Here is a 19,951-nt window from a genome sequence, read left to right on the forward strand (position 1 = left end):
TGATCAAGGTTCGTGAAATTTGTCTTCTTCTTCTTTGTGGGTTAGGGCGCACAGCCGTTCGTGAAATTCACACGTGATGTTTAGCATGTAGAAGGCCTAAGGAGGGCAAGGGGGAGAAGTTCTAAATGCCACGTGACTAATATGCCCTCCGGCGCCCTGTTTTCACCAGCGTCCCTAGGGGCGGCCGAGGGCTGTGTCAAGGTGACACTGATTCAGATAACAAACATTGACAATGACATAGGCATTGAAGTGAACTTACCTACCCAGTTGACCAGTTGCAATGCAGGTACCAGCAGAAAACAGAATTATTTGACTAATTCTATCAATCTCTTGACCTAACGACCCAATTTTAAGGGCCTTGCAACGATCCAACGACTTCGCCCCGTAGCATCTCAAACTCAGATCCACTATCACACAATTAAAAAGCACAAATTGAAATCATAACAAAACATAAGTGAACCAGGTTAACCGTAAAGCGCTATCTGGCAGCTCACTGCCAGCAGGAGGAAGTGCAGAGAAAGGTTTATTTTTTGAAGACTTTTTTAGAAGTCGCTAGAAAGAGGAGTATTTCGTAAAGTTTTGACATTTCAATTTATTGATTGAGAATGAAAAGCAGGATTCTGCAGGAATTCAACAATAACAGCATGACATGTGATCTTACATGGCACATTTTGAAGCTCTTATTTCTCTGTGGGTGCGACTTGCGAGTTAAACTTGGAAAAACTGTATGGGACTTCTGGTTATTGAGATCGGGGGCCGAGTAGGTTTTGCCATTTTATCATAAAAATAAGAAAGATAAAACGATTGTAACTTTTATCATGCAATTGGCTGGCGCAAATAACTGTCTGCCTCTGCCTCACAGCCTCAACAAAATCATATAGGGCCTTCCCATATAACTCTCCAAAAAAGAAGACTATTGAGAGAATTTAGCGATCTGGTAAAAACTTTAATAAAGTTGGATTGACGACTGACGCAGCAAAGACATTTACGACGCCAAGGATATATTCTGAAAAATGACGTATATCATAATTTATGGGCGGATTTTTAACACATTTAAAACAAAATATATTAAGAAAAAATAAAAAAGCCATACAAATATCAACCACCAATGTGATTTGATCATTAAAAGTGACAAACTAAACAATTATTGAAGTTTTACGTCTATTTTGTTCTGTAGACACTTGACATCTCAAAATATAGGTAAGTAAACAAGCCTGCGTCCGCCCATATGGCAGGCGCGTGTGTTTTTATATTGAGAAGAGGGTAATCGGGGTGCCCATTTTACCATTTTAGTTAACTTTTTTATTCGTTTCAGCCAGCTCTATGTTGTATGTGTATTGTAGTCCCTCTGTGCTATTTATATTGCCAACATTGATGTGATCGGTGACTTCCTCGCATTCTGCGAGTTCGCGTTGCGACTCCCGGGACCTTAGGTACTTATGTAATTCAAGTGGTATTCATATTGTGAAGGCTGGAAACAAAAGGTAGGTGTTACAGTGATGACTATATTCCTGTCCTGTCCCTAATGCATGATGGTCATGAATGGCTTCCCTGCTCCATATTCAATTATTCAAAGTATAATTGGGTGTATCAGTTGTGTCACATCATGCCGAGAAACTGAAACTGAAGTTGAAAAAATAGAAATACCTACTTTCTAAGATTAAGATATAAGATAACCTAAGCTGTTAATCTTTGATCAACGTATCCACTCCTCTGCACTCTAAATGTAATGTTTCAAACATTATTATTGGCATGCCAGTTCCCTTAAAATTCCCTCCACTACTTGGCTGGCTACTTGGCTTTGAGTGTGCGTGCAAATGTTTGTGATGTGTATTGTGTTTGTGTGCATCATATTCTTTGGTTAAAATTGTGACTCCTGCTCTTTAGTGGGTCGAGTGCCTATTGTGGCTTGATGAATAGGGACCTAAATACCAACACCAATAACAAATACAGATAAGCTGGAAATCAGAACCAGTGAACATGACACAATAAAGCCTAGTATTTGCTCAATGGAATCTGGGAATATGCACTTGAAAAATGATGAACACTTTTACTTATACTTATACTTATACTTATACTATGAACAGCACAAAAAATATAAAAATCTTCTAGATGACCTTACTGACTCCTATGCATTTTAATTTTTACCTACTTTTGGCAGCATCATAAGCTGTTTGGATAGGTGACATGTAAAACAAACAGCTTACAAGCAAATAACATGTAATGATCCCTGTTTCTGAACTCTGAAGTTATCTGATATGACTAGTTTGATAGGTATATACAAATGCAATAATGTTTCATAACTGCAGCTCATACACATGTTGAGTTTTTTTTTTAGAGCAATTGTAAGTAGATGAATGAAAAAAGCTGTGCTAAAACTGTCCCTACAGTGCAGTGCAGCACATGCAAACTAATGGGAAATGGCATACCCTCTTGGATATATGGGGACAGGGGGTGATGCTTCTGTATCAGAAACTATTGAAGCAACACCTGTAACCTACATTTTGTCATGAATAAGAGATGTTTGTTAACAACTCAGCCAAGTGAGACAAGTCCATGCTGGTTAGGTTGCTTGCATTATCTTGTGTGCTCATTACATGGGACAGCAATTTATGGATGGATGCATGTGTTTTTGACACTCCCTCAAACACTTTTTGGACGTGTCTTGGAGACCTGCTTTTTTACACCACCCACCAGGGCCTAGTAGGGCTAAGGCAGTACCTGGGGAAAATGAACACCTGCCCATCGCCCCCCCCCCCCCCCCCCCCGTGGCTGCCTTCTTTGAGCTCCGGCTGGAGCCGCCAGTTGGGCAAGTCAGCATCGTGCCGAGACCTGGGATATTGATCGGGCGGAGCTCGGGGGCAATATCGCATGCCTGCCGCCCAGGAGCGCACGTGCTCCCGCTGTTGGCTGACCGTGCTCTCGGCGCTCTGCCCTCGGCGCTCTGCCTCTGCCCGCGGGCGGCGGAGAGCGGTCGGTGTCAATGTGTACAATCGATCAGTTATTACTGCGCCGTGTTCATGACGGCCTCGGCACACTCGTCACAGCTACCTGCGCCTGAACAGTGTGTAGCTCCCATGTAAGCTGGTTTACGGGAATGGCGAACTGGTTTGTGCATCATCACACCGAGGCCAAATGCTTCCAGATCAGGCGCCCCGCAGTAGACCCTCTCCCGTCCCCGCCCCCTCCACGGCCCCTCCGCGCCGACGGGAGTTCCGTGCTGCTCTCGGCAGGGTTACCAAAGCTTGGGATTTGTCCCAAGATCTTGGGATATTGAACCCGACCTTGGGACCTTGGGATTCAACAGCAAACCTTGGGATTTGTCCCGAGCTTACGACTCCCGCTAATTTTAGCACATTTTTTTAATCATTGGAACAAGGAAAAGTATGAATAAAGACCAAACAAAAGAATCAGGAACACATCTAACACAACTTAATTGTTTTTTTTTTTTGTAAACCGTCCTTTTTGGCCGAACACAACCGAGCGTTCTTTCGTTTGGTTTCACTGTACCTTACCAAGCAACCAACGAAGCACGAATAAGTTATCCTTATTTGACGCGTCTTCACTTGGTTTCTCCCGTCTCAGCTCTCAAGTGAGGCAGTTAGCGAAATACCCAGTGGCTTCCGCGTCGATTAACACCCGGCCTGGCCGCCTGTTTGCGAATTGCGACGCCCGACGGATCGGAGGCGGATCCAGCTCAGAGTTTGGGGGGCAAATCATAAAATTTATCGATTCTTTCCACGCATCGTCCATAGGCGTAATGTTAAAATTATGCCGTTTGGGGGGGGGCAAATGCCCATTTTGCCCCCCCCCCCCTTGGATCCGCCACTGCGACGGATCATGCTTCAACTCGTATCGTATTGCGGCCGGCGGGCGGCGGCGACGACCTCGACCCGTCTCCAGTTCGGCTCGTCTTTCTGGAGAGTGGAGGGTGCAGGCTCAGAAAGTCAGAAGTCAGAACTCAGTGTCGTCTGTGAGGGAACGTACAAGGGAGCGACTGCGGCTGTGTCTCTGTACCTATGCCTGCGTGTGTAACTGTGCCGAATGCAAGATATGTTAACGATATTGATTTATTTAGTCAACCAAAGATTTGAAAATACGTCAAATACACTTTGTTTGCTCTATATTTGGTTTCTATAGACCTTGGGATGCACATTGGGCTTTGATCCTGTCGACCTTGGGATATGGAGCTCGATTTTGGGAAATTCGCGCGGCGATCTTGGGATTTAGAAAAATTCTCGTTGGTAACCCTGGCTCTCGGCAGAGCCCGGCCGAGCCGAGCCGCCGGAGCACGCTCTCTCTCTCCCTCGCTGCCGGCCGCCAGGCGTCCAGAGGTCAGTTGGCTGCCTTTTTGTCGCCGGCTCTGGCTGCTCGGGTTTTTGTCGACTCCAGTCATTCTGAGCCCGCTCGGTAAGTCACCATTGCTCTCGTTTGCAAACAGTTTTGCTGATAAACGCCCACTTGCTTTATCTCTGCATCATTCAAACTGCTCTCATCCGTCTCAGCTTACCGCTTGTGTGCTGGATATTACGCTGCTGAGTTCCGAAACCAGTTTTTGACAGGCGTCGATTCAGTTTAAGTCTGACTGCATGGTAAAAACCGGTGCTGCTGAGTGTTTGAACACAGACTTCCATGTACATTATGTAAGCGGTGCCGAGAACACGACTTATCCTTCGGTAAAATCCAGGCATATTGCTGGGCATGTGGCTGTTGTCAGAGAACTGGAACTGTGCTATCGCTATCCGTATTGTGTAAGGTCGAGGCGCCTAAAGCGGTAAACACAGACGGCTGGCAGCCACTGCACTGGTTGCGTCAGACTCAGCAGCTGCCAGTTGTCAGCTGTCCGTTCCGGCTCCGGAGTCCGGAGTACTGGCAGTGGTGTCATTCGGAACTTGAATCTTCGGAATTCCGATTTTGTCCAATGTCCAATTCGGAATTCGGTTGGACAATGACAGCAGGGTTTGGACAACTTTGGACAATCGCTTGCTACATGACCTCAACATTTTTATAAAGTAATCGTGTTTAACATTGATTGGCTATTACAAAGCTCAGCTTTCGATATGATTACCACTTTTGAGCTGGTAACGATACATTAAAACCAAATTAAATAATGGTGTTGAGTGTAAACTATTGCGTAGATGTCGGACATCTTTGGACAAATGGCTGGCTTGGACATTTTTGGACGGACAGTCGACGTAAGTATTGGACATTGGACGGACATTGAACATATGTTTTCTGAAATTGACATCACTAAGTACTGCTGTACTGCGGACTCTGTACTACGGTACAGCAGAACGAGTACTGCGTAGCCGGCTGCTAAGCTGGCTGCTTTTGAGCCCGACGGAATGTTAGATGTCTGCTCAGAGACATTGGATCAGCCTTCCGTGGAACATCTACGACTCTGTACTGCTGTCAGTTATTCCAACGCTGCCGAGCTCTTTTCGAGGCGGAATTCCGTCTGTATTTCGTAACTGAAGTTTTATGTACTTTCTCTTGACATTGTCTTTCAATGGCCTCATGCATTTTCGTACTACCTGACCTTGAATAGCTTACTTGCGATCCAATAAGCAGGGAATTATTCCTATTCGTCTTAGGATCGGGCCTGTCAGATCTGCTGGTAGCTTCGACTTCCATCATCCAGCCGAACACCGATTCAGTCTGTGTGCCACAAATCTTTAATTTTCGCCCTCACCAAGTCCATGAATCGTCCAGGTCACTTGTAAAATAGTCGAGAGGCAAACTCATCCTTTCAAGCGCGCTGTGGAGACTGCCGTGTTGCCTTCTCTTTCCGCTCGGTCGCCGCTTTGCATAGATCCTGGCGCTCTCATCCAGAGGTCGGATCCGCTCGGTTATATAAGATATTTGGCAGCCACATTGTTACATAAACAGACAGTGCACGAGCTGGTCCAATGTTTTGGCTTTATTCTGCTTTGCAAACTTAGCCATGCTAACTTTTCTCAAGTGGGAGATGAGGAACGTTAAATTTTTGTTAGTTATTGGAATGTTAGCGTCAACAGAAACTTGGTTTTCGGAACCGCTCGCTATCCGCAGGGCAACAGCGGACGTCCGTGATGATAGATAGGTACAGCCCTCTGCAGACTGCGTGGTAGGTATTCTTTATTCGACAAAACCGATAATAACTCAAAGGCTATGCTATCAGTCGGTCGGAACTCACTGCAAATAGATGCGCAATGCTCCACTCCTTCGATTAGGTCTATCACTAAACAAGATAAACGCCTTGTGAGGCAACAAAATGTAAAAGTTTGTTTTAGGGGCAAATATAAACTTTTGGGTTTTGTTGCCGAACTAGATGGAAAATGAATACAGTGATGATGCCAATTTAAGGTGCGGAGTCTCGCGCGTCTTGCTGTCACGATTTCCGAATGACCAATAGCATAGTATTCGCGTTATTGTCGTTTTTGTCGAAAAAAGAATACCTACCACGCAGTTTGCAGAGGGCTGTACATTATACTAAATTACTGATGCTGCAAAGTTCTTTTTGGGGATCAATTGCTTAGGTATTCCAATTCCTTATCGCCTTGTGGTAAGATAGGTACCGTGGAGGCTGTCATTTTCGGTACTGTTATGTAGTGATGTCGGACAAAATGCTCATGCTCAATCGTTTCAATCATTGGTCTTTTTTTACAGTATCACCTGAACCTCGCAACATTGTCGTTCGTATTGGCCTTTTTACAGCGTCCGACTTGAGGGGGGGGGGGGGGGGTGGAGGGCTACGCCGGACATCTCTTGCCTTTAGGCCCATGATTGAGCTGGAGCTTCACATGGATTGAAATGATTTCGTATTTGTTGTAGGTGCTCTATTTTATACAGCTATGTAGTATTTGCTGAAATATGCTTGTAGTGTATCGAGTACCTAGTGCATCGGGTGTCCGAGGCTCGGCATCGGGCCCCCGGTAATACGAGTGTGAGGCGGCCGCACCCTGCTCGGCTCCAGTCAGAGCCAGCAGTCGAGAGGCTCCGCCCGGCCGCACAGCACGGCAGTGCCTTAGTGTTTTGCACCGCGAGTTTGTGAGAATACATCGGAATCCGGAGACGGCGGTGAACACTACATCTGGCGACGAGGATGAGATCCTGAATACTACCGACGATGAACGTCGAGGGGGTGTCGCCGCCAACTCCGTTCCTGGCGAGACCAGGAAAACCAGCACTGCCCTGGAGTGACTGGATTTTCAGTTTCCACAACTACCTGACTGCCCTGGGAGGTGAGGCCTACAGCACGGAGAGGAAGACGGCTCTCCTTCTGCACTGTGTCGGCGCCGAGGCGCAACGGGTGTACCGTACCCTACCGGTCCAGCCGAGGAGAGAAGACGAAGACGAGTTCCATGCGGCTGAGCGGCAGCTCGCCGAGTTTTATGAACCTCAGGTCAACGTGATCGCGGAGCGGTTCTTCTTCCGGCAGCGACGGCAAGAGTCGCACGAGCCGACGGCCGACTACGTGGCGGCGCTGCGCCGCCTGGCAGTAAACTGCTCGTTTGGACAAATGACAGACGCAATGATACGTGACCAAGTCGTGGAAGCAACAGTGCATCCGATTCTCCGCGAGCGTTTTCTGCAGGATAAGGGCCTGACCCTGGACCGCGTTCTGGAGATCGCCGAGGCATTCGAGCGATCCCGACGCGAGGCGACCGCCATGGCCGGGCCGGCGCGGCCCGCCGCCGACGGAGCGCAGTCACTGCATCAGATATCTGACGCTCGTCAGCGCCGCGGGCGCCGGCCCTGGCGACCCGCCCGGCGGCAAGACGACCGCCGCCCCGCCCCTGCCCAGTTGCAAGCCGACCGTCGCCCCGGACCTGCCCAGCTGCAACCGGACACGTGCCCCAGCTGCGGTCGGCGCCAGCACAATGAGCGCGGTCGGTGTCCCGCTACCGGGGCCACGTGCAGGAAGTGTGGGCGGACGGGTCACTTTGCCGTGGTCTGCTGGTCTGGTGAACGGAACGACGACAGAAGGTGTCACGAGCTGACTGTTCTCTGCTGCGCCGTACCAAATACCGATAAGATGATGTGCGAAGTACAGATGGAGGTACCAGGTATTACGCAGACCGTGAATCTGCAAGTTGACACGGGTGCCACGGTGTCCGCTTTAGGACTCGGCATCGCCAGACGTCTCTTCAAAGGCAGTCGTCTCAATAGAACGTCTGCCCGTCTGTTCGGTTTTGGTCGACACCAGCTTCAAGTGCTTGGCACGCTGCCAGCGCTGGTGACCTACCGTGGACGGCGAGCCAACACAGAGTTCTTCATCATAGATTCCGACGGTGAAGAAGCCGTCATGGGACTGGACCTGCTGAAGCAGTTGGACGTAAACCTGCACCCCGCGAGTGGGGCAATCGATCAGCTGGCGGTCACTGGGAGCGCAGAAGTCCCGGAACCGCCACCGTCTCAGCCCGACCCTGGCGAGATATGCTCACTGACGACAGTCCGTGGCTACCAGCACAGGATTGTTCTCCGTCCTGATGCTGTACCGGTGCGTCACAAGCTCCGCCGACTCCCGTATGCTGTTCGTGAAGAGGTCAGCCGCGAGCTGGACCGACTCCAGGAGGAAGGAGTCATCGAACCGGTCGAAGTCAGCGACTGGGTTCACCCGATGGTCGTCAGCAGGAAAAGGAACGGGAAGCTGCGCATCTGCGTGGATCTCAGGGACCTGAATCGACAGGTCATCGCCGAAGTTCATCCCCTGCCGACGGCAGAGGAGCTCCAAGACCAGCTGAAGGGCAACATCTTCACCGTTATCGACCTGCAGAGCGCATACCATCAGCTGGAGCTGGAGCCTGCTTCCCGTCAGCTCACCACGTTCCTGACTCACCGAGGCCTACGACGGTTCACGAGGGTTCCGTTTGGTCTGGTCTCGGCAGGATCTGCGTTCCAGAGATTGCTGGACAACCTGCTGGACGGCATCCCGGGATGTGTTCACTACATGGACGACGTCGCGGTCGTGGGAGTGTCACAGGAAGAACACGACGACCGTCTTCGGCGCGTCATGGCCCGACTGAAGGAGGCCAACTTGACAGTCAACAGAGAGAAGTCTGTGTTCAGCAAAGCAGCTGTCGACTTCTGTGGCTTCACGCTGTCTGCGTCGGGAGTCACACCACTGCAGTCACAGATCAAGGCCGTGACTGACGCACCACCGCCGGAGAACGCCAAGGAGCTGAAGTCGTTCCTGGGGATGTGTGGATGGTTTCTCAGGTTCGTCCCTGGGTACGCCGAGACCGTCCATCCACTGTACCGGCTGCTGAAGAAGGGCACCAAGTTCGTCTGGGACGACACAGCGAACCGAGCTTTCAACGAGGTCAAGCTGAAGATAGCTGCAAGCCCGACACTGAAGCCGTTCGACCAGAGCCTGCCTACATTCGTCACGTCCGACGGCAGCGGCAAGGGCGCTGGAGCTGTACTCACGCAGCTGAGCTCCGATGGAGAAGAAAACGCCGTAGCGTTCTGGTCTCGGGCGTTCACCCCTACCGAGCAGCGCTACTCAGTGTCTGAGCTGGAAGCACTGAGCGCTGTTCTCGCCGTGGAACACTGGAAACTGTATCTGTGGGGACGTCCGTTCACTCTCCGCACAGATCATTCGGCGCTGCAGACACTGCTCTCGCCCAGCTTCTCGGGGAGAGCGGGCGCGAGGATCGCGCGCTGGCAGGCACGCCTGCTGCCGTATGCGTACACAGTCCAGTACGTGCCTGGCCGGAACCTAACTCCTGCAGCAGACGCCCTCTCCAGGATGCCAGTTCCTGCCGAAGAAGCGGACCTGCATGAAGACAGCTCCGCTGAAGAAGAGGTGATCGCTCTTCTGACAGATGAAGAGAGCGTGCTGACCGAGCAAGACGTCCGCACCGCATCAGCTGCTGATCCTGAGCTGCAGCAGCTGCGTCATCAGATCAAGCGCGGCTGGCCGAGCAGCGCCAAGGCCTGCCCGGTTGAAGTCCAGCCGTACTTCAAGCTGAGACACGAGTTGTGGGTGCGCAACGACGACGTCATCCTGAGAGGAGCCCAACAAGTTGTTGTGCCCGTTCAGCTTCGCCGCAGATACCTGGAGCTGGCGCACAGCGCGCACGACGGAATCGTCCGCATGAAACAGGCGCTGCGGAATCTGGCGTGGTGGCCCGGCATCAACCGTGAGGTGGAGGAGCTGTGCCGAAGTTGCGAGCGCTGCCAGCACAGCGACGCAGTCCTCTCCCAGCGCGCGCGCCCTGCGCCCATGCAGCCAGTCGACCTGCCGGACCGCGCCTGGTCGAAACTGGGAATGGATATCGTTGGTCCAATCAACGGAGCACCAGCGACTGCCCGTTACGCCATCACTCTGATTGACTACAGAAGCAAATGGGCGGAAGTCTGCCTGACGTCATCGACTGAGACTGAAGACGTCATCAAGTTCTTGTCAACTGTGTGGGCCAAAGAGGGCTATCCCGACGAGATCGTGACGGACAATGGGCCCCAGTTCACGAGCAGGGAGTTCACTGCGTATCTGGCCGCCCGAGGGGTGAAGCACACCAAATCGTCCGTCTACTGGCCTAGAGGCAACTCCGCCGTAGAGCGCTTCAACAAAACGTTCAAGTCGTGGATCACAGACTGTCCACCAGCAGCGTTCATTGACGAGGTACGCAAGAGCCTGGCGGTGTATCGAGCCACCCCACACACGACAACTGGGAAGTCACCGTCAGAGCTCCTGCATGGACGACAGATGAGGCTGAACCTGCCTGTCATTCAGCCGTCAACACCAGGAGCCGACAGTGTGGCGTCTCGAGTTCGACGCCGACAGCAGTCCAACAAGAGGTCCTACGACCGCCGCCGTGGCGTGACGACGCCGCGCGTCACTGAGGGCGACTACGTCTGCGTGAGACGGCAGGAACACCGCTCGAAGACGTCCTGTCGGTTCACGTCTCCGGTGCGAGTCACTGGGCGCGTCGGTCCCGCAACGTACCGTCTGGCTGACGGCCGGACCTGGAACGCCGCCCATCTGGCCCGTCTCCCATACGCGTCGGCGTCTCCCTCAGCATCTCCCCCCGCTGGGCCCGGCGAGACCACGTCGACCGCCACGACTTCCGAGGCCGACGCCGCTGGCCCGCTGACCTCGCTCGCCGCTGCTTCTCGCCCGTCGACCGAGACAGCTTGCGAGCCGTCGCCGGACGCCGCCGATGTGAGCGCGCAGCGTCCCAGGCGAAGCGACCGTGTCTGTAGACGACCGGACTACTACGTGTCGCAGTGATGCTGTTCCTTTTTTTTGCGAGAGGGGGGAATGTGTAGTGTATCGAGTACCTAGTGCATCGGGTGTCCGAGGCTCGGCATCGGGCCCCCGGTAATACGAGTGTGAGGCGGCCGCACCCTGCTCGGCTCCAGTCAGAGCCAGCAGTCGAGAGGCTCCGCCCGGCCGCACAGCACGGCAGTGCCTTAGTGTTTTGCACCGCGAGTTTGTGAGAATACATCGGAATCCGGAGACGGCGGTGAACACTACAATGCTGTTCTTGTAATAAGTCTTGCCCACGTGGAGCCCATCAAAACCTCGCCAGTCACCACCTTCCGCCCCACAAAAACACCTCCCCCTCGGCCCCTGCCCCACCCGTCATGGGGAGCAGTTGATTGCGACGGCTGCCGCCGTCGGCCGCGGGCTGGCCGCCCGTCCGTCACTGTAGTCGTGTCAGTGTGTCCGACCCCTGTGGCACGCCCCGCGGCGGTCCCGGGCCGGCAGCGAAACATGGTGGCCCTACTCGGAGACACCTATTTCGGGGTCAGTGTAATGACGACCGGTGACGGCACGTGGTTTTTGTGGAGGTGGTGTGGTCTGTCCTATTCTCCTACCGACTGCCGTTCAAACCACGAGTGGCTATTTTTGTGTTTGGCAGGTCCAGGAGTGGCCTCCCTTTGTTGTGATGTTGACATGCCGTACTGCCGTAGGATCTTATTCTTGACTCTAGCGTTTTCACTATAAAACCACTTGTGGCTCACCGGGCAATCTGACTTGAGTTTTCTGCAATCAGCTCCCACAATTGCCTCTGGATATCTCATTATAAGGTAGAATGGTAGGAGCTGGTTACTGCCTCACGGTCGCGGCCGTTGAAGTTATTGCTCGGAACTGCAAAAAAGACTCGGCTGGAAACGAGAAAAGAGGCAAGGGTTTAGGTATTCAATCGCATTTGGATCCTTGGAAACAGGCAAGATCGGTCAACAGGATGGGATGAATAAAAGAGAATGGCTTCCAAAAATACTTTAGGTCCTCATCCAATTATTTCCAGTCACGCATTACAGTGCGCAATAATATTTACATATTTTTATCGGCTCATTGAGCTGCGTGTTTCGCCTTTTTCCGCCCCACTCTCCTCTCATTTCGTCGGTCCACACTGCGCACAATGCGTCACAAAGCGAGGGTCGGGTTACAAAGATCCTCTTCGCGTCGACCACATTGATTAACCGCACTGTGGCATTGCAGTCTCCTATTTTAATTGCTGGAGCCAGAGCGCCTATTTCTAGGGGGTTTCACGTTTTTTTATTGATTGATCACCTTTTGCTTGAAAGGAGTGAGACCAAGGAGCAGAGTCGGACTGGACCCGTCGTTAGATATATTGTATTGTAATTACGGAGCGAGCGAAGCGAGCGTAGTCTTTCCTTAGATTAACGGAAATTTCTTAGTATGAGCGGCCGGCCGGCCGGCCGGCCGGCCGTGCGGACGCTTTTGCGAGGCTTATATCTCAGCAACCACTTGACCGATTTACACGCGGTAATTTTTGTAGGGTAGCTTCATTCCTTCTACCAAGCATTGGACTATTCCCGATGCATATAGGTGACCCCTTATGCACGTGCCACGTGCAAAACGAAGAGGTGTCAGTTTTGTAATTGTTGCAATATCTCGGTAACTACTTGGCCGATTGCGCTGAAAGTTGGCATGTAGGTAGGCACCCACTAGGCACTGCATATCCATGTGCCAGAGTTGGGGTGCTGCTGCACGTGCGCACGTGCAGGGGTCGATTCCAGATCTCGAGAACGGCTGGACCGATGGCGCTCAAATTTGGTACATGGCTAGGGACCGGTTAGTAGGGTGCCGTGCAAAAGTCAGTTGGGACCCATTTTGCACGTGCGCACGTGCAGAGTGCCGCTTCCAGATCTCGAGAACGGCTGGGCCGATTGTGCTCAAATTTGGCACATCACTAGAGACCGGTTAGTAGGGTGCCGTGCACAAGTCAGCTGGAGGTACCCCCTCGAAATTTCGCACGTGCAAGGCTCATCCTCTCGCTCGCTCCGTTAGTCGCCCCAAAAGGCGTTATACTGGTTTGTATTGTTACGGAGCGAGCGAAGCGAGCGTAGTCTTTCCTTAGATTAACGAAAATTTCTGAGTATGAGCGGCCGGCCGGCCGGCCGGCCGTGCGGACGCTTTTGCGAAGCTTATATCTCAGCAACCACTTGACTGATTTACATGCGGTAAATTTTGTAGGGTAGCTTCATTCCTTCTACCAAGTATTGGACTATTCCCGGTCCATGTGGGTGACCCCTTATGCACGTGCCACGTGCAAAACGAAGAGGTGTCAGTTTTGTAATTGTTGCAATATCTCGGTAACTACTTAGCCGATTGCGCTGAAAGTTGGCATGTAGATAGGCACCCACTAGGCACTGCATATCCATGTGCCAGAGTTGGGGTGCTGCTGCACGTGCGCACGTGCAGGGGTCGTTTCCAGATCTCGAGAACGGCTGGACCGATGGCGCTCAAATTTGGTACACGGTTAGGGACCAGTTAGTAGGGTGCCGTGCACAAGTCAGTTGGGACCCATTTTGCACGTGCGCACGTGCAGGGTGCCGCTTCCAGATCTCGAGAACGGCTGGGCCGATTGTGCTCAAATTTGGCACATTGCTGGAGGCCAGTTAGTAGGGTGCCGTGTACAAGTCAGTTAGAGGTACCCCCTCGCAATTTCGCACGTGCAAGGCCCACCCTCTCGCTCGCTCCGTTAGTCGCCCCAAAAGGCGTTATACTGGTATTGTATTGTATTTGACAGTTAAAACACTCTCCACAGTAAAATGGCTATTCCGAGTGTCGCGTCACGGTTAAAAGGAAAAACAAGTTAAGATACACTCACACTCATCAATCACATCAAACAGAACACAGTTCAAATCACATATTCATCCTTAAACACGCAGATACAACTCGGAAACAGAGCGTTTAAAAGCTCCCAGAGGGAGATGTCTAATGTCATGGGGCAGACGGTTGTACAGTCGTGTACAGGTTGATGGTCCCCTACTCTTTATCCACCGGGCTCCTATGGCTCAGCATTGGCAGCAGCCTCCTGGTACCGGTAGGCTGTGCCGCATGACCCGAGAGTGACGCGGCACAGTCAACCCACGCCGTTTGACATCGGCTCGGGTCGCCGGGTGGAGCGCTTTGTAGACCAGCTGTCACGTCAGACCAGCGCGGGGGGAGGGGCTCGTCTCGGTGGTTGGCGTGGGCTGGGGAGTGGTGTGGGGCGTGTTGGTGGACCATGGGGGCTGGGCGGGTTGTGTGGTCACTTGCTGCATTGCACATTTTGCGTCGCTTAACAATTGCATTCCTGTTTTTGCTAAGCACAATGCACGGAAGACCCAGCGAATATAATTTACTTGTGCATTGTGCAAAACGTGATTTGGCACGGCCTATCGAGGCAACCATAGGTCTTGTGCCACATATATGCATGATATTTAGGCAATACGCTTATGAAAATGGTAGATTGATCGGATTGATCCTGGATGTCAATCCGTATGCTAAATGTCGACATGTAATAAATGAACGAATGAATGAATCAATCAATCAATCGACAATCGACATGTAGATATAAAACCGTATAAATGGCTCGCAACCACCAAAATTAAACCTCGGAAAAGTAGCCGGAGCCCCGATGAGGCTCGAACCGGGACTCCATGTTGAAAGTTTTGCCAATGATCCATCATCATTCCACCAAGTTAGAGCGACCGGCACCCGAAACCACAAAAACATTCATTGACTTTGCTGCCGACCTCCCGGCCCCGCCGCCCGCCCGGCCAGACTTTGCCCCGGCCGTGGCCACCATCCGGTGTAGCTCAGCGTAGGAGTGCTAGACTGTCAAACTGACCGGTAGTGAGAGGCCCGGTTCGAGACGCTTCGCGTGCTGTATGTTTATTTCTGTGTCCGAGGCTATGCGATTAGTCCACTTTTCAGAAAGATTATTGGGTGACATGACATGTCTGTTTTCTTTCTTTGCTGCAATTCATGAGGAGACCGTATGGACCCTTACCTGTCCTTCCGCACCCCACTTGGGAGATGGGTGTTTGAACCCCCCTGGGTTTTGTGAATATCTCTAAAGCGAATTTTTGGAGGGTAGATTACGATCGGTTCTATGCGACAAGTGACCACACACACCCAGCCCCAGGTCCGCTCCCTCCCTCCCCACATCACCCCGCCCCACACCACACTCCAGCCTGCCTCATCCACCGAGCCGAGCTAAATAGACAGGCCTGACATTTACCCCCCCCCCCTCCCCCCAGCCGGTGTAACGCAGCGTCCGGTCAAATCGCTCTACCAGGCGACCCGAGCCGGTGTCATACAGTGTGGGTAGGCTGTGCCGCTTCACTCTCGGGTCATGCAGCACAGCCTACCGGTACCAGGCGGCTGCTGCCAATGCTGAGCCATAGGAACCCGGTGGATAAAGAGTAGGGGACCATCAACCTGTACACGACTGTACAACTGGGCTATGCTGTAGAGCAGGCGCCGCCTCCCTGCTTCGGTTCTCACGCGTGGGAGAGACAGATCAGTGTCCCGCCGGGTTGAGCGTGAGCGAAGGGAAGAGTTGGCCAGGATTGGGGAGGACATAGTATCCGGCTCTTCGGTGCAGCGTATTTTGTGGAGGAAGTTAAGAGAGTGGATTTCGTACAACTGACGGGCGGTAGGCCAGCCCAGTTCCTCTCGCACGTCCGATATGTGGCCAAATTTTCTTCGGCCGGACACAACGCGCAGCGCAAAATTGAGAACTTTTTGGAGGCGTTGTGTGTTTTTGTCCGACCCGTTTCCATAGACCGAGAGACAATATCGGACGTGCGAGAGGACCAACGCGCTGACCACGGTTGGCAGAAGTTCACAAGGGATGTGGTGACGCACGTGGGACAGCCCAATGAGGATACCGTTGCATTTTTGGACGAGGGCCGATACGTGAGAGTCCCAGGTGAGGTGCTTGTCGAAAACCACGCCAAGGTTCCTCACCGTAGGGCCCTCACGGTTCGTGTCCTCACGGAACCGAATTGAGATGAGATCCAGGCTGCGGCAATTTTGGCGCGAGCCAAAAACGATGAGCTCAGTTTTAGCTGTGTTAACTTTTAAGCCGTTGGTACGAATACCTTGGTATGATACCTTTTTCCAGAGCGGAAACCGAGACACTCACTCTTCCAGAGCCAGTGTCGAGGATGTGGCCGCTCAAAATATTGTAGCTCCTTATTTCTGTTTGAACCATTGATTTTCGCCGGGATCCTGGTGCCAATATATGTCCAGTGTTTATTTGTCGAGCTGTCGAGTCTTCCTGAGAGCCACCAACAAGCATTCGTTATCGGTTGTTAGGGCTACGTTTTTTTTTTCAAATTCAATGGCTTTGGTCTAATTATTTTTGAAACACCAAATGAGCAATGATTGTGCTAGTGAATGCACTCTAGCATTATGGGGTTGGCATAGACGCCTTCATTTTATCCCTACCTAGACTAAACTCCACCATTCATAGGTCAATAAGCTGTGACTTTTCATGTATTGACTGTGTGAGCGTGACTTTTCGAGCCCCCTGTGTTACCGTTACCACAGCTAGCTGTTGTTGAGCTCGGCGTAAGCTTCGTCTTTGGGGCATTCCATGTCAACCGGGACAGCCAAAATCGGCCATCTCTGCGATTTTGTTCAAACTTGGTATACTTATTGGCTATTGGGTGAAACCTTTGAGGGTGAAAGGATTTTGTCATATGCCCTCGGGCTACAGAGATACAAGTCGCTAAACTTCTGCTTTTTTAGCAGAATTGGACGTGTATTGCAATCTTAAAAGATCTATAGCTTTAACATTTTTGAAGCTATTAATTTCAAACAAACTGAAACGTGTACACAAGGAGTTATGCTAGTAAAATTTGACAATTTTTACATTTTTTGGTGATTTTGAATTTATTTTATTTTGAATTAATTTCTTAAAATGTAATTTGTGAAAAATGGGTACCCTTCGATTTTGCTCAAATTTTGATATTGTCTTCCACTAGACGTAAGGCACACGTGCTGAGAAAATTAGAGTCGGCCAACGAATAACTTTGGATGATATAGCAACAAGTAGTGCAACGTCGCACGGGCGGTGGAAGGGGCCGATTTCGCTAACTCCATCTGTTTATCGCCAATAATTCACGCCATAATTATTATATTAACGTCAAACTTTCAGTATCTGTCCAGAATCGAATTGCAAATCCTCCCGTGCAAGGAATAGGTAAATCGGTCCACAACTTTTCTAGTAATAGCGGTGTAAAGTCAAACATTCCTGCCGGAGCGGCTCAGCGGCCGGCGCCGGCCGTTGCCGCCTGAATGGTAGACTGTGCCGGCGCGGGACGGTTCCATCTTTGCACCGCGCTTCTTACCGCTGATTGATAGATTCGTGTCAAATTTTGTGTGTAGGCTTAAAAATGTACAGTCAATCTAATGTTCAAATAAATATGAAAATCAACTGGTAAAATTAAATTTTTAGGGTGCAAACACAATCTGTGACTATGACGTTTCCCGCGTCGGCCGATCCCCGCCTCTGCCGGCGACATCTTACTCTTAGCAAGCCACTAACTGCCAAATTTATGGTAAGATTAACTAGAGATTCTCATAACACTACAAATGTCGTATAAAGGAAGAAATAGGAAAATCGGCCAGTATCTCTTAGAGCTATGGGCGTATAAACGCAAAATAGTCACTATAGCAAATTTGATCACGTTTAACCTCATTTGATCTTGAATATATTTATCTAGGGCCATGAACTTGGCACACGATAAAGTTCCTCACCGCCCCACCTACAATTCAAATTCCGTTTTTTTTATACCTTTTTTGGCTAAGCCGGGCTTTTCTCCCCTAGCGCTGGGAGTCAGGCTTATATTCTTTTTGCAACCAAAGAGAGGCGCTGCCCGGAGAATGCCCAATTTCATCATTAAAAAACTGGCTTACGATGACCAGCTATCTTCGTGGCTTAGTAGTAAGTGTGCCAAGTGTACCCACCTCGAAATCTAAAGGTCGCTGGCTCGCAGCGGGTCAGCCTGAAGTGTTTCACACGCATTTGTTAAACACTTTGTTAAGCATCTGGCCAGCCGGCAGCTGTCGTGAGGGCTAATGTTCGTATCTAGGTAGCATTTGGCCAGTCGGTAACTGCCGTGAGGGCTGTATATATTTACGCGTGTTAGATTAGGTCAGGTCACGTCAGGTCAGGTTAGGTTTGTTTGCTTTGGTTTGGGGTAGAAAGAAGCATCTCCGGTAGCGCCTCTCCTTGGTTGCTAAAACGAAACACGCGAGTGCCAGACATTACGAAGTCCAAAAGACAGTTACGTAGACGTCGGCCCATTCTGGATTTTTTTATATGATGTAGCTAATGTATAGGAGAATAAAATATGTAAAAATCAGCAAAATCGAAGGGTACCCATTTTTCAGAAAATCAAAATTTATTTTTTGAATTTTAATTAGGTTCACTAATTAGTTAATTACGCAAATATTGTTATCCTCAATTTAAAGCCTGACCTATTCCCTCCATTTCACACTTTGTCTTGTGGTGATATGCCTAAAACTTCAATGGTTATGACGCTTTAAAGATGATAATGTGCCTTGCCTAAGTCAATGTTTGATGACGTGTGTCTCGGAAACGTGACGTCATATCTTGACAAAAATATGTCTCCTTTCTTTTCACATATAGATGAGTAGTTTCACAAAGTTTCGCAAAAATCGGAGAAGGTGAGGTTCAAAATGATCATTTTTTGTCCCACTTGACGTGGAATGCCCCCTTTGCGAGTTACAGTAGCCGCTCTTTCCTAACGCTGGACCGGTGGCCGTTTGATTTGTTGGTCATTTACCAGTGTTCCGTCCTTTCTAATCGGTCTCAAACGGACTACAGTCGATTTTCGGCGGCGCCCACGCGTATGTTTGTCAAGGTTTGCGTGTCAACTGTTGGCGATCATAGTCCGGATTGTGTTCCTTTGTTATGAAACTGGTGACCTGTTTTGACGAACGTTTCACTTCATAACAGGTCTATGACGATGTGATATTTACACAGTCATCGCTGCATATGGCTGAATGCTCCTCAGTTTCTAAATGCGTTTATTAATTATGTCATATTAACTTTATTTAGTTGTGTGCTCCCTTCTTCATCTCCATTCCCTACGTCTTACCTATTGGCTATCTGCGTGGGTAGCATTGATCATTATAAGTGAATAATTGCCTCGACTGTCTCAGTATATGTTGGTTCGTTTGTTGATTGGTTTGTTGGGCTAAATCTATCCCATCACTGGGGGTGTCCATTTTCCGACATCGATCTATCAACACGTCTCAGGAAAGGGTGGACACTGGACATATCATTAAGCAGCAGACCTGGCCGTGCGCATGACGATCGAAGCGCAAATAAGCGGCGGTGTCGCTTGTTTGAACTTCAGGGAGTGCGTAATGAAATGTCGGCGGATCAATTACAAACTGCAACCTAATGTCATGTCCCATTCCAACGGCTCATTTTCTGACAGACTGGTATTGGAATCTACACTGTCGCTGGTTCAGCGGGACGTTTAATCTTCTTTAAGATTTCGCTAACGGTTTTTGGATTCATTAACGTTACCCGATCGGTACCGTCTCGTTTTTCCGCTCTAGCAATCGATGTCGAACCAATCAGTGTTGACGGTGGACCTCTGTCTCGTAGCGCGGTGTCCGCAGGTTACTGTCGGTCGGCCGTGACCTGGCAGTTCGGGCCGTCTCACTCTGGGGACT

The 19,951-nt window shown here is 50.5% G+C and overlaps 2 protein-coding genes across 8 annotated transcripts in view; one reads left to right on the top strand and one right to left on the bottom strand.

The window, feature by feature from the left end:
- Nucleotides 1-495, bottom strand: part of LOC122374603 (kinesin-like protein unc-104) — a 69,797-nt gene extending 69,302 nt beyond the window's left edge. For 2 of the 6 annotated variants that reach the window (XM_043353469.1, XM_043353453.1), the window contains exon 1: nt 264-442. The gene's annotated coding sequence lies outside the window, so the exon portion shown is untranslated. Of the gene's footprint in view, nt 1-259 lie in introns of all 6 variants that reach the window. The other 4 variants (XM_043353515.1, XM_043353477.1, XM_043353448.1 and 1 more) reach the window with 4 other exon arrangements.
- Nucleotides 496-1,191: 696 nt separating this feature from the next.
- Nucleotides 1,192-19,951, top strand: part of LOC122374657 (integral membrane protein GPR155-like) — a 38,175-nt gene continuing 19,415 nt past the window's right edge. Inside the window, exon 1 of one of the 2 annotated variants that reach the window (XM_043353535.1) lies at nt 1,192-1,484. The gene's annotated coding sequence lies outside the window, so the exon portion shown is untranslated. Of the gene's footprint in view, nt 1,485-4,259; nt 4,411-19,951 lie in introns of those variants that run through there. The other variant, XM_043353544.1, reaches the window with a different exon arrangement.

This window comes from Amphibalanus amphitrite, unplaced genomic scaffold, assembly GCF_019059575.1.
Source record: "Amphibalanus amphitrite isolate SeventyFive unplaced genomic scaffold, NRLGWU_Aamphi_draft 000040F_arrow, whole genome shotgun sequence".
NCBI lineage: Eukaryota > Metazoa > Arthropoda > Thecostraca > Balanomorpha > Balanidae > Amphibalanus > Amphibalanus amphitrite.